Here is a 13,452-nt window from a genome sequence, read left to right as displayed (position 1 = left end):
CTTGGTCAAACCTAGGATTTGACCAAGATTCAAATGGGCATAAACATTCAGAAAAAATCAAAAAATGAAAACCAAAGCACATGAATCCTCATACACACGATAGTCCGTCTTGTGAAGACATTTTGTTTTTACTACCCTATCACATGTTTCTGTATATAGTAAGTAATATGTATCCAAAAATGATTTTTGGGGATTTATAGGACGAAGTTATAACACACCTACATTTCAAATTGGAATTACTTTCAATAAATCAGCATAAAGTCATTTAAATGTGTGAAACTAGCTAGAAAGCACTAAAAAACGTAAAGAGTTGGGAATTTTCACAAATATGTGGCCTTATTTATCTTAAAAATATAGAGGTGCCATTCTGAGCCGTATCTTATGTACCCCATTCACAAAATAAACCTATTTTGTCATCTAGAAATTGAAAAATGAGTTTTATATACCGAAAAGTTGAAAAGTCTAGTCAGCAACATTGTTGGGAATGGCAAAATGCACCACCATTCCCAATTTGGGCACATTGTAACAAACTATGCCACAAATATGGCCATAACTATATCATTTGGCTTGCAAACTAGGAATCTTCATACACGATAGTCCGCTTTGTGAAGACATTTTGTTTTTCACTACCCTATCACATGTTTATTATTTTCCCTGTCAACTAACACATACAAGCACACTCCATGTAGAAGGGTTTCATTTTTGAGGTTTTCTTCATTTTCATTTATTTATTTCAAAACCAGGTCAAAATGGTCGACATGATTATCTTTGCAAAGGGGTTGAATATTTTAGTACTATCACTGGTTTCTATATATAGTAAGTAATATGTATCTAAATATGATTTGTGGGGACTTGTAGGACCAAGTTATAACACACCTACAATTCAAATTTGAATTACTTTCAATAAATCAGCATAAAGTCATTTAAATGTGCGAGACTAGCTAGAAAGCACTAAAAACCGTAAATTTGGGAATTAGCATTAAAATATGGCCTAATTTATTTTAAAAATGTAGATGCGCCATTTTGACCCATATCTTATCTACCCCATGCACAAAATAAACAATTTTTTATCATCTAGAAAATGAAAAACGATTTTTCATACCGAAAACTTGAAAAGTCTAGTCATCAACAGTGCTAGAAATGGCAAGATGCACCACCATGCCCAATTAGGGAACACTATAACAAACAATGCTATCCAGGGAGAATCAAACATGGTAATATTAACTATGAGATTGAACAAAACGTTATATTTGGTTTACCCTTTGAACCTCCTAACTTACCACAACATTGACTTCTTATTTTTATTTACAAATAGATATTTTAATATCCCATTGTTGTGCAATAATATATGTTTTTTTGTCAAATCAATTAGCATTTGATTTTCAGAAACTACCATAATAATTTATGAGAAAGCGTTGAACAAGTTTCAGAATGTAATTTTATACTTGATATGACCAATAATAGACTTAAATTAAATTGGATTTCAAAGCTCAGATTTTATAAGCGAATAGAGTTTCATGTTGCAGACTATGTATTAGCTTGACGGGCACCCTAGAATAAAGTAGATCGGTCACTTACGTGTGGTTCCCATACGTGTAGGTCCCACACATCAGTGAGCACAAGTCACGTGCGGTAGGTAGGCAAACTCCCAGCAATCTTCTTTGTCAAGTAAAGACGCATCGTCAAGACTCTCTCTCTCTCTCTCCCATTTGTCGCTGAAAAAAAAATTAGACGGGCGCGTAGCCTGCACTGCAGGTCTACGGAACTGAAACCCTGTGTGCCAGTCAACATCACTCACCGAAAAAAGTGAAGCATTTCTTTTCACCATAAATAACAGCGGCCCCGTGAGGCACTGCTCTCCCTTTCTCTTTCTCCTTCCGTGTGATCCCTTTTGCACATTTTATCCTTTGCACGAAACTCCACTTATTGTTGTCATTGTTGCACAGAACACTCACTTAACCTGTTCTTTTGCACATATCACCAACTCATGTATTTGTTGCACAAAGGTCTAAATCTCTGGCTAAGCTACTTTTCTCTAAGGGCTCCTTTGATTCAAAGGATAGAAAAAGCATAGGAATAGGAAAGTCATAGGATTAGAATGGCATGTCTATTTGAATCCCATAGGAAGGTGAAGTGTGTTTGATTGAAGCAAAGGAATTTTTCATGAGGTATGAGCTAATGTTTTTTTCCTATAGGAATTACACTACAAGATTTCCATAGGTATTTTTCCTATAGGATATATTCCTATGAATCAAACAACATGTATAGGAAATTTTTCCATAGGAACCAAATCCTACACAATTCCTATGCAAATCCTATGAATCAAAGGAGCCCTAAATCTGATGGCCGGGACCTAGAAGGTAGTGGTAATATCCATTGTCATTGTGTAGTGTGTTTTTTAGAACTCTAAAAGAATATGCAAATATTTTAGCAATTGAAATAATATAAATTAACTAATATGGGAAGTCATGAAATATATTTTCTACTATCCGGCCAATAGCAAGTGTCATGAAATATATTCATTGTAAACTTAGTGATAATCACTCGAGTTTGATATGAATGGCCTAGCTAGATATGGGCATCTCCCATATATATGTTGTCCACACGACCAACCAACAAGCAAAAGGTATTCCATGAGGAAAGTTTCTTATGGGAGACTTTCATCTCTGCCGCAAAACACGCGCCGAAATTGTTGGCGCGTCCCATTTTCAAGCTACCCCAAAACCTGCGGTTTGCCCGTCGGCCTATAAAACATCGGTCAACAGAGGATATTTCCCTGTAGAGCACAATATTAACACCACATCTTTTTCATGCTTCTACCAGGCACACTCCCACGACGACGGCCGTGCCTCACCGCCCCTCCTCACCATCACTGCCTCCTCACCGGCCACCGTAGTGACCGACCACGTTTTACCGGCGGACCTCCCTTGCTGTCTAGCAAGCCGGATTAGCTTCCTCGACGCCGACGTTGACCGCGCCATATCTGCTCTGGATCTACTTCCCCAACTCTGTAGTCCACCTCACCGGAGATCGAGATGGGCAAAAAACGCGGCCCCAAAGTCGACCACCCCCAACCAAAGAGTAAATCCGCCCTGGCCTTAGACGAAGGTTGATGAATACTTTACATGTCCACTTTTGTTATATGCATTTGATTTCTGACACTAGTTTTCGTTGCTTTCTTGCAATGCATTCTTGCTGATATTAGATCAGTGTAGATAGTTGTTTGCCGCGTAGCTATATAAGATCTCAACCTTACATCTGCTGATCGAGAGGAAGATCGAGGTTATGTCCGCTTTCGCTATGCATTTCTTTACCAAGAATCACTTCTGTGTGATATGTTTTGGGGGTTTGAAGTATGCATTTTACAAAGGTTATGATAGCAGTCAAGCTAGCAGAGCAATTTGTTGATCGTATTAAACTGCCTGTATTTTTTTTTATCTCGGAACTCTGCTGATCGTAACCTTACATCTGCCGATGGAGAGGCAGAGCTTATGTACGCTTTCGTTACGCTTTTCTTTTCCAAATATCACTTTTGTGCGGTACTTTTTTGGGGTTTGAATACTTGTCTCAGTCAACTGAGAATTTCTAAAGTCTCAGTCACTCACAAAAATGCACTTGAGCTGCACTTTTCTGTCAAAAAAGTGCAATTGCACTTTTCTACTAGAAAAGTGCAACTGATCCGAGTTGCACATTTTTTTGAACTGCAGTTGCACTTTTCTGAAGTGACTGAGACTTAAGAATTTCTCAGTTGACTGAGACATAGACACACCCAGACCTGAAGGCTTATTTATAAAAGTCAAACCAAGTAAAGTTTGACCAAACTTTCAGAACAATCTATCAAGAAATATAATATTTCGTAGATACCATACGAAAATATATTCGTTATCTATTTAATGATGTTAAATTTGTATTTTGCATGTTAATAATGATTTTTGGTAAAAACTTCGGGATGGTGGTAGTACGTTTTACAAAGGTTATGATAGCAGTCAAGCTAGCAGAGCAATTTATTGATAGTATTAAACTGCTCGTATTTTTTCTATTTGCAACTCTGTGTGCGCCATGTGGAATTGCATGCTCTAGCCAGTTCATCCAATGAGGTTTTATATCACTTAACACCAGAAGTTCGGGATTTTATTTTATCACAGAACCACAACCCTAGAAATTTGTATCACAAAACACCAATATTTGGGGTAATTGTTTCGCAGAATACATGATCTCTGTTTGATAGCCCATTAGTGACTTCAGGCCACCGTCAGTTTAAGAGTGACAGCAGGTGAAAGATAATTAGACTTTATTTTGTGGTATTTGCTGTTAAACGCTAAATACAAAGCTGTTTGTCAACACTAGTTGTTAAATCTTATGTCCATACAGTTCAAAAAAATCTTATGTCCAGGGTAGTTGTATTGGTACACATTATCAAAACCTTATGTCGGGTACGTAATATATTACCCAAATCTCATGTTCTTGTGTGGTTATAATTTCAATGGATATTTGTCATATGGTAATTCATTTTGTGTGTAGCATATGTAACAAGTGTGACTCATATTCTCATTTCCACAGAGTGTCTACAAAATTTCACACCAAAATTCATTTGTTTGTAGCAAACATGCTCACGCATCAGTAAATTGGTGTCACGCTGTAGGGTGATGCTCTTGTCAAGCCAACTAATGACAAATAATGTGTTATGTGAAATAATTTCCCCAAATGTTGGTGTTTTGTGATAAAAATTCCCAACTTGTGGTGCTAAGTGATAAAACCGCTCATTCAATAGACCGAGCCTTAGGCATGTATCATTAGATATTTTTTTAGGAAGGCTGCAAGTATTTATTTTGAATACTGCGTTGCTACTTGCTAGGATTTGAACTCAGGACCTTGTAGGTCTGATACCATTTCGAATTGCATGCTCTAGCAAGTTCATCCAATAGACCGATCTATTGGAACTTGGAAGACCCTAGGCAATTATATTAAGCACACGCCATTCCATATGGTTAACCATGGGCATGAAATGACACTTATGTGTTTGAGTCTATATGTGGATTGCTTAGCCCTTTCCATCAGTTCGGACTTTTGGTTGCGTTGGCTACTGCATGAAGCTTGACATTCATACTTATCCTAAAAATTGTTGCTGCTGCCCTCTGTTGCCCAACATAAATTATTTTTGAGCCATAATTTGTTTGCCCTTTCCATCAGTCCGGACTTCCGGTTGCGTTGGCTAGTGCATGAAGCTTGACAATATAAACATCAATTATTTTTGAGCCATAGTTTGTTTGTCATTACACCTTTTGAGCAGTCTCACTGCTACTATTAATTTGTTCTTATATGCACAGTTCCATGATAAATCTCATCTGCATTTCTCGCCAATGCATTTTAGGTCTTCCACTCGAGAATGAGTACGAAGAGCAACAGAGGCAAACTATCCTGCATAATAGCCGAGTTGCAGCCTCGTTGGGCCTAACACTACATCCTTCTACAAGGTCTAGTGCAAAAACGCCACCCACCTCCATCACAAAGGATACGGAACATTCCTCTGATTCAGAATTTGATCCTGCTGATTGTGATGGCGAGCTGACTCAGGAAGATGCCCTGGTCGACTATCCTCTGCAACACAACAAGGTGAGTTTTCTCTGTCCTGTCATCGAATTATTTGTCCCAACTTCCATTTGTTGTATCCCAGTCCTACCAAATATGTTACCCATGCCATGTTCAATCTCATTACTACAATTTTTCCTGCTTAGTTAACGCATCATATATGTTTTGGCATATGTTGCCTTACTGTTTTTCCATTCCATCTGCATATCATCATCATATAATATTGTATATTGAAATATCATTTATGTGTGACAGGCATCTGCAGATTCGGGCAAGAACTTTTCAAGAACGAACAGGAGGAAGAACACTCAACAGGAACCTCAGGCTGATACCAGAGGATGGGTGACAGTGCGTAATAAAAAAAAGGGTTAAGCCTGATGCTCGTGCTGCTCCTCCTATTACAAGGTCTAACAAAAGACTGACATGAGGTGGCGAACAGTCCGAGAATGATAACAGTAAAAGGTCTCGTAAAAACCACAAACCATCGAATCAGACAGAAGTAGCCCCAGCATGTACCAGCCCACACATTCCACAACCACCAGTTGCCAATGTCAAGCTTCTCAAAGAACAATTGCCAACAGAACCAGTTTCCACAAAGCAAATTCGAGCCAACAATTGGCACCATCAGGAGTGGTGGTAGGTAATAATGGCCAAGGACACATGATGCTAGTCCCGTATGATACAGCCTCAAATGTCCAAACAAGCAGTTGCCACAACACCAGCAAACTGGTGATGATCTCCCTCCGACCCTTAGTCCTGCGAAATACAACTCCTCTCCCGATGATGAGACCCACGCCAAAAAAGGTAATACTTTTTTCAAGACTTGTAGTTTAATGCTCCCTTATGTATCTATATACCATGATAGCTTGATGTAATGCTTAACTCGGTAGGTTCGCCACGATCAATAAAAACGAGGGGGCCAACGGTAGGAAGAAAACTTGCAGCTAAGATTTCCGGAATGGGTTCAAGATTTCGCATCACATCTATTATAGGTGGCAGAAGGCCACTTCATCCGCATGAATCTTCATACCTTGTATCACATATTGGCTATTTTATCAGGACTGAACTTCCTACCTTCCCATTGTGGAAGCAGCATGTTGACACCCCTTCACAGTTCGAGAGTTTAGTGCATAATTTACATGTAAGTCATGCTTCTCCTGGTAATGATAAATTATTCCACATTGATCTGTCCCATTTCTTGTAGCTTACTGTTGTTTCTATGCTATATAACTCACCAATCATTCAACCGTTGTGAGCAGTTAAGGTTTGAATTCGATGAGGATAATGAGGATGTAAAGTTTGTCATCGCTTCCATATTCAAAGAATTGTTGCGCCAGCACCGCTATAAGCTTAAGGCGACATACTTCACTGGCCAGACATCGCCAATGTTCGAACAAAGTCTCCTCGCACTTCGTATGACCGACGAGCAGTGGGGAGATCTTGTCAAGCACCGGTCTGATCCAAAGAATGTGGTATGGCTTATGAGGACCGTGGAAACCAGATTAAATTCCGAATACTTATTTTGCGCCGTTGTCTCACTAGTCTCCTTTGCGTACGTTGTCTAAAAGGAACCAGGCTAACCGCTTGAAACAACGTTTACCAAGCCGTACAGATCTCGTCACTTGGTTGGGCATCTCTGCAAAAAGTAATGCCCCGCTGGTCTCAGTATCGCTACATATGTTACTCAGTAAATTGTGTAGAACTCCATGTGCATGTTATATTTGCATCCTCCATTTTAACCACGTTATTTGATTTCTATATGATTGTACAAAAATGCAGAAAGTAGATCATGCAAACAACATGCAACCAGACAAAGAGATGACTCTGATAGAGCAGTTCGAGGCATGCCAGAAGAACAAACATAATGTGATAGGAGAACTCGCAGAAAGTGTTATTGTAAGTCTTCTTTATAATTTAAAACTTGCTAATTTGTAGGAGCAATAATGGGCATGTCAATATGATCTTGTAGACGTTTTTGTGAAAATGCATTTGATGTGTAATCAGGCATACCAACTTGTAGGATTAAAAGTAGTTCATACACATTAAATCTACCGTTTGCATGTTTCTCTGTAATAACTTTAATTTTTACACGACTGAAAACTTTTCAGGCAAATATGAAATTGGAGATGGCAAAACCCGGGAAAGACGGTATGGAAAAACTCTAGAAGAATGTATGGAGACATTTACCATAGTACTTAAAAATAAAGATATCACCAAAAACACTTTCCTGCGAAATGCTGGGTTTTTGCAGTCCAAGTCCAAGTCCAAGTCTTTCTCTGCACAAGTTCTGGAGGAACAACTCCAAATAGAACGAGCTGCAGCAGAGTTAAGAAACCAAGTTGATATGTTGAGATCGAGATCAGAAGCATGTGATGCCCTACTGCAGGAGGCCAATCAAGTTCGTTATAATCTCTCAAAGACTAATAAAATGGCATAGATAATTGGAGATGAACACTGACATTGACATGTGAGTACCTTGGTATTGTGAAATTTTTCCTGAGACTGAGGCAATGTTCCTATTTTGTTGGTGGATGCATTTTATCTGTGGCTGGGATCAACTTGGTAGTTGTTCCTGTGGATGTTTTATAAATTGGTTGCCTAGCCTTTTCAATCAGTTTGAACTTAAATGGTATTAGAGCCAAGGTCTCGAGTTTGAATTGTTGACGGTGTGGTTCAATTCATCCATAATTTGTTGGTGCCCCATTGGCCCTTGTAAAGCTTCATGTGCCTAAATCCAGTGTTGAATTTCTCTTGTCACACACGAGGATGGCTGTTAATGTGTGTATAAGTGGGTTGCATAGCCCCTTTTATGTAAGTTTGCAAGTTTCCGTATTGTGTTGTGCCTTTGGGACTCGAGGCTTGCTTCGGTGTCCCCCCCTCACCAAAACTTGAAGGGGTAATTTTTGCCATGTGCCTTCATTTTTTAGCCCGTAAAAACCCATATCAAGCCCTATATACCATCGTATAGATATACTAGGTGTACTTAATGTTCCTAACAGCCAATGTGGCTGGCGAAATATTTTACCCACGAATGTTTTGGTTTTCAATGTACAACGTTGTCTGCGTGTCTGACTACTGAACAATATAGACTCAAATGGACCGTACTGGCTACTTGAGAGCTTACACTTATGTCTTTTTATTCACTTTTAATCATTACGCCCTTGGTTACGAAGAGTTAAAAAGAGATCTTTGCCATTCATATGTTTTAGTTCACTACAGTTTGAACGAAGGGGGGGACACCGAAGCAAATGTGTTGGGACTCAGCCTGCACTTCTGAATTTTGGTTGCGTTGGCTACTGCATAAGTTTAATATAGTTCCATGTGGTTTTTGTTGAGATCTATAAGTGGATTGCCTAGCCCTTTCCATCATTTCGGACCTATGGTGTGCTATTCTGTTTTCCATGTGTTAGACCTCCTCTTCTTAACAAGACTCCATGAGTAGGAGGCACTATGATTTTATTTTTTTGCGCATGAAATTACTCAATTAGATACTAGCTTAATCCCATTTGTTGACTCTCTGTTGACCAGCCACTTGAGGGTAAAACTGAGTATATTGCACTAGCCAGTATTAGTACTCGAGGGGAAAACTGAGTACATATATTTTTCCAGTGTAAGGCTCGATGGTAGAACTGAGTACACGTAACGGTGCAGACGTGCAGTACCACGGATGCGTGTCGTGGTGCGCAGCGGTTAGGCGGTGCGCGTGTTGAGACCAAACATCTAGCTTTTTTGAGAAACTGCCGAGACCAACCGTCACGTTGCCTGTACAGAGCCCCTCTGTCCCTCCCTCTGCACACAGTCTCATTCTCACTCACGCACGCAACCACGCCTCTCACGTCCCATCAACTTCTCCAAATCGAATGAAAAAACACCAACCGCCCTACGCGCGTTCCCTGCCGGCGATGGACAAGAAGAATGCGCCGGCGGTCGTCGCCCCCGAGACCGTCGCCTCCGAGGGCGGCGCATCCAAGCGCCGCGCCTCCGTGGACTGGGCCTCTCTCAGGGCTGACGGACCACTTCACAAGATCGGGGACTGCCATCGCGAACGAGGAGTACATGGACACCTACTCTGCTTTGAGGCAAGTTTGTAGAAATTGGCGCTCAGGTTTACCTGAGCCCGACGTGCACCTACACGAATGGATCATGGTAGAACACGCCCTTCCACGCGCTGCTGATTTCACCTTCCTCCACCTCTGCACATCCCGCTACGTCACCATCGATCTAGCGGAAGTTCATGCAAGGTTCAAATTCCTCCATATCTATAGAGTTAATCTATTTTTATTTTCAATCGTAAACATCTTAGTGCTGAATGTTATCTTCATCAATATATTTTAGATACTACTTCGTCGGCTTTTGCCGTGGCGTCATCGTGCTTACCCAGAAGAACCAGCCGCACAAGATACGGCTTCTGAACCCACTCACAAAGACATTGAATACTAGGTTTGAGGTGCATATGCCATATGTTATTCTGAAGTCAGTCGCTGTAATGAAGTCCCCGACTATGGTCTTCGTTTCCAAAGATTACCCGGCGGAAATTGCTTGGGTCGATGAGAGCACTCCAACTAAGGGTATAGATGAAGATTGGGGAGAAGGAAGATTTTCGACCGAGCACCATTCTCTGCGTTGCATTACCCCGTTCAATGGTGAATTGTATGCAATAGCTGTGAACAATTTTGAGTTCGGAAAATTAGTGTGCACCAACAATGTCCAGTTGGAGCAGCGCGCGAGCACAGTCAACATTGACAAGGTATCAACTTGTCAATGCCTATGGATTGTAGGCTAGGGTTTAGTTGGAAGTAGAGGGTAAGTAGATCTCGAAGGTTTCAGCCGAAAAGTACTCGACGATTATGGAAACTAGGGTTTGTAGACAATGATTCGATTCTTTCTTCGTCCCTCGACTCCCCCTTTATATAGGAGGTGGAGCCGAGGGATTCGTGCTATACAAGTTACAGAGTCCGGGACGGTTTCTAACTCATCCCGCCAGATTACAGATAACACTTCCTATTACAACTCTTGACTTTCCTTGATATATCTTGGGCTCCCGAATCTTCTTATTCTTCGGGTAGTGGGCCTTCAGTAAACCCCGGGTACTATCTTCGGCAGGCCCATTTGGGATGCCTATGTCAGTAGCCCCCGAGATTTTGCTTGAATCGTAGAATCAGGGAAAATCTCCACTGTTTATTTTTATTCGAAAGCTTCAACTTTTTTATATTTCTTCACATAAAATTCTATATTGTACAGGGATAATGGTAGTTGGGGCTAGTTCATCCGACGGATCGTGTACTAGTTAAGCGCTCTAGTGGCAATCCGCAAAAACCTACTTCAAAATCACGTCCCTGGACATGATCTCGGATACTGGTGTAAACTTCGACAGTGCCGCTTAAGGTCTTACCATTCTGTCGAGTCCCAGTCAAATTTATCGGGTACCTAACGCGTCCGTTAGGATTTTTCTTCGTATCTGTTGATACGGATAAAGGTAGCAGAGCGCAGTCTTTGGCGATGCCACGCCCAGCAGAACGGATCTGGGGTCTTACCTTCGCAAATTTGCGGCATTCAGAAATTGATCGCAACTTCGGCGTTCTGAGAATATATTGTCGAGTGCTTTTCCGGCTGTTGGAATGGCACATTTTATCGAGTCAAATATGACTTATATTGCTCTCCCGATGGGAGTATATGTAGAGTTAATTATAACTCGAAATATACTCTCTTGCTTTTCTATTTTTCCTTTGTTAATTTCATCGGGCACGCGAACAGCGTTCCCGATGGGAGTAGCCCCCGAGGCTACAACCAAGAACTTGTGCTTGGTTGTAGGCTCAACATTTTAGTCCACCTTGTCGCTATTTTGTCATTATTTCCCAATATGATCTCTTTCTTCTTTTTTTATCTCTCGGGTGCGCGAACAGCGCTCCCGATGGGAGTAGCCCCCGAGGCTACAGCCAAGGACTTGTGCTTGGTTGTAGGCTCCCGCAATTTCTATATTGCCATACTCGAAATTTTACTTTTTGTCGAAGTAGCCCCCGAGCATTTGGGCAAAAACTTGTATTTAATCAAAGGCTCCCGAAGTATTTAATAATTCTCCCTGTCGCCAATCTTCTTTTATTTTCCTTGTCGACATGCTTCCCTTAATCAAATTTACTTCATCCCTGTTGAATAGTCGTGATTTTTCTGCCCTGTGGGTCCATTGCTTCTACCACGTTGACACGTCGTGCAAGTGGGGGACACACGTCCTCCGCTTTTTCTGGCACACGTACAGTAACGCCTATCTCAGTAAAAATACCTTTTTACCCTTGTATCTAGAAGATCTTTTTTCACCACACGATTTCTTCATCCAACGACGCACTGCTTCACCCGATTCTTATATAAACCTTTCTTCAACCTCCGTTCATCCCCTCGCTTGCGCCGCTCATCTGTTCCTCTTCGCAAAAGCTTCCCCTGCGCCCAACTCTCTCTGATCATCCGCACTCACGAGCATTGCTCTGCCCATTGCCGTTGATGCCACCGCGCACGCGACTCACTCGCCACAAGCACTCGGAATCCAAGATGGCCGCCGAGGATCTTGAGTGGGAGAGATCCAAAATCTCCAACCAAGACACCAACATGCTGAAGAGGCTTGGCCTCATGAAGAAGGAGGACGCCATCCGCTTTCCCAGCGAAGAAAGCTACCCCAAGCCTCCAATGGAGTACCGGGTTAGTTTTGTTGATCACCTCATCCGCGGCCTTTCGACCCCAATTCACGATTTCCTCCGCGGCCTTCTTTTCGTTTATGGGATTCAACTGCACCAGTTGACCCCCAATTCCATCCTTCACATTTCTATTTTCATCACACTTTGCGAATGCTTCCTCGGAATCCCTCCCAATTGGGCTCTGTGGAAACGCATTTTCTGCCTCCGCCGCAATGGCTCCCACAACGTCACTTATAACATAGGTGGCGTTGTTATCTGTGTTCGTACTGATGTCGATTATTTCGACGTCAAATTTCCTGATTCTGTCCAAGGATGGCGAAAAAAGTGGCTCTACATTCACGAAGAAAATGCCAACTCCGTTGAACACAACATAATTCCTTTCGACGGAAGTGCCAGAATCCAGCGCCGCCGCTCCTGGGATGCCCAAGCTTCGGAGCAAGAGAAAAAGGCGACAGAGGCACTCCTGTCTCGTATTCATCAGCTTCAAAACACTCGAGGCAAAGAGCTGTCTGGTGTTCAAATCACCGCCTACTTCCTTAGGATTAGAGTGCAGCCTCTTCGTGCTCGCAAAAATCCCCTTTGGACGTACTCCGCGAAACGACCCCAACAGAATCTCCAAGTGATCTTTCCTCAAAGGACTTGGAGAAGTTGATTCGAAGACTTTCGCCCGGGCAAGGACCCTATTCCTTCCTCTTGTCGCGTGGAACCATACAGCTCCGCCAATCCACTCCCCGAGGTATTTTGTCTTCCCGAATTTTTATCTTGTTCCGCACTTTCTCTGCATCTCATTGTATTGGCATCTCTTTAATTTTCCTTTTGTCACTATTTTTACAGAACCATCCTACTATGACTTCCCTTCCTCCTCTTCCTGAGGGTGGAGAAGTCGAAGAACAGGCTATCATTGCCGAAGATACTCAAGGTTCTTCTATTCCCGAAAGTGAAGTCACGGGTTCTCACAAATCTGCGGCTTCCCGTGAAAAAGAAATTGAGTCTGAAGCCAGTGAGTCGATGCAATCCCTTCCTCCTGCTGTTTCTCCAAGGAACAAAAGGAAAAGGAATGATGCCGAGGATTCTGGCACCTCTAAGGCTGAAGAAGTTGTTCCTTCTCATCCGAAGGCAGCTTATGATCCTTATATTGAATCCCTCGTCAGCTCGTAAGTCGTCTTTAGTGCTCCCTATT

The sequence above is a fragment of the Lolium perenne genome, chromosome 7, assembly GCF_019359855.2.
Source record: "Lolium perenne isolate Kyuss_39 chromosome 7, Kyuss_2.0, whole genome shotgun sequence".
In the NCBI taxonomy this organism is placed as follows: domain Eukaryota; kingdom Viridiplantae; phylum Streptophyta; class Magnoliopsida; order Poales; family Poaceae; genus Lolium; species Lolium perenne.
The sequence above is the reverse complement of the archived record's forward strand: the minus strand, read 5'-3'. Positions refer to the sequence as shown.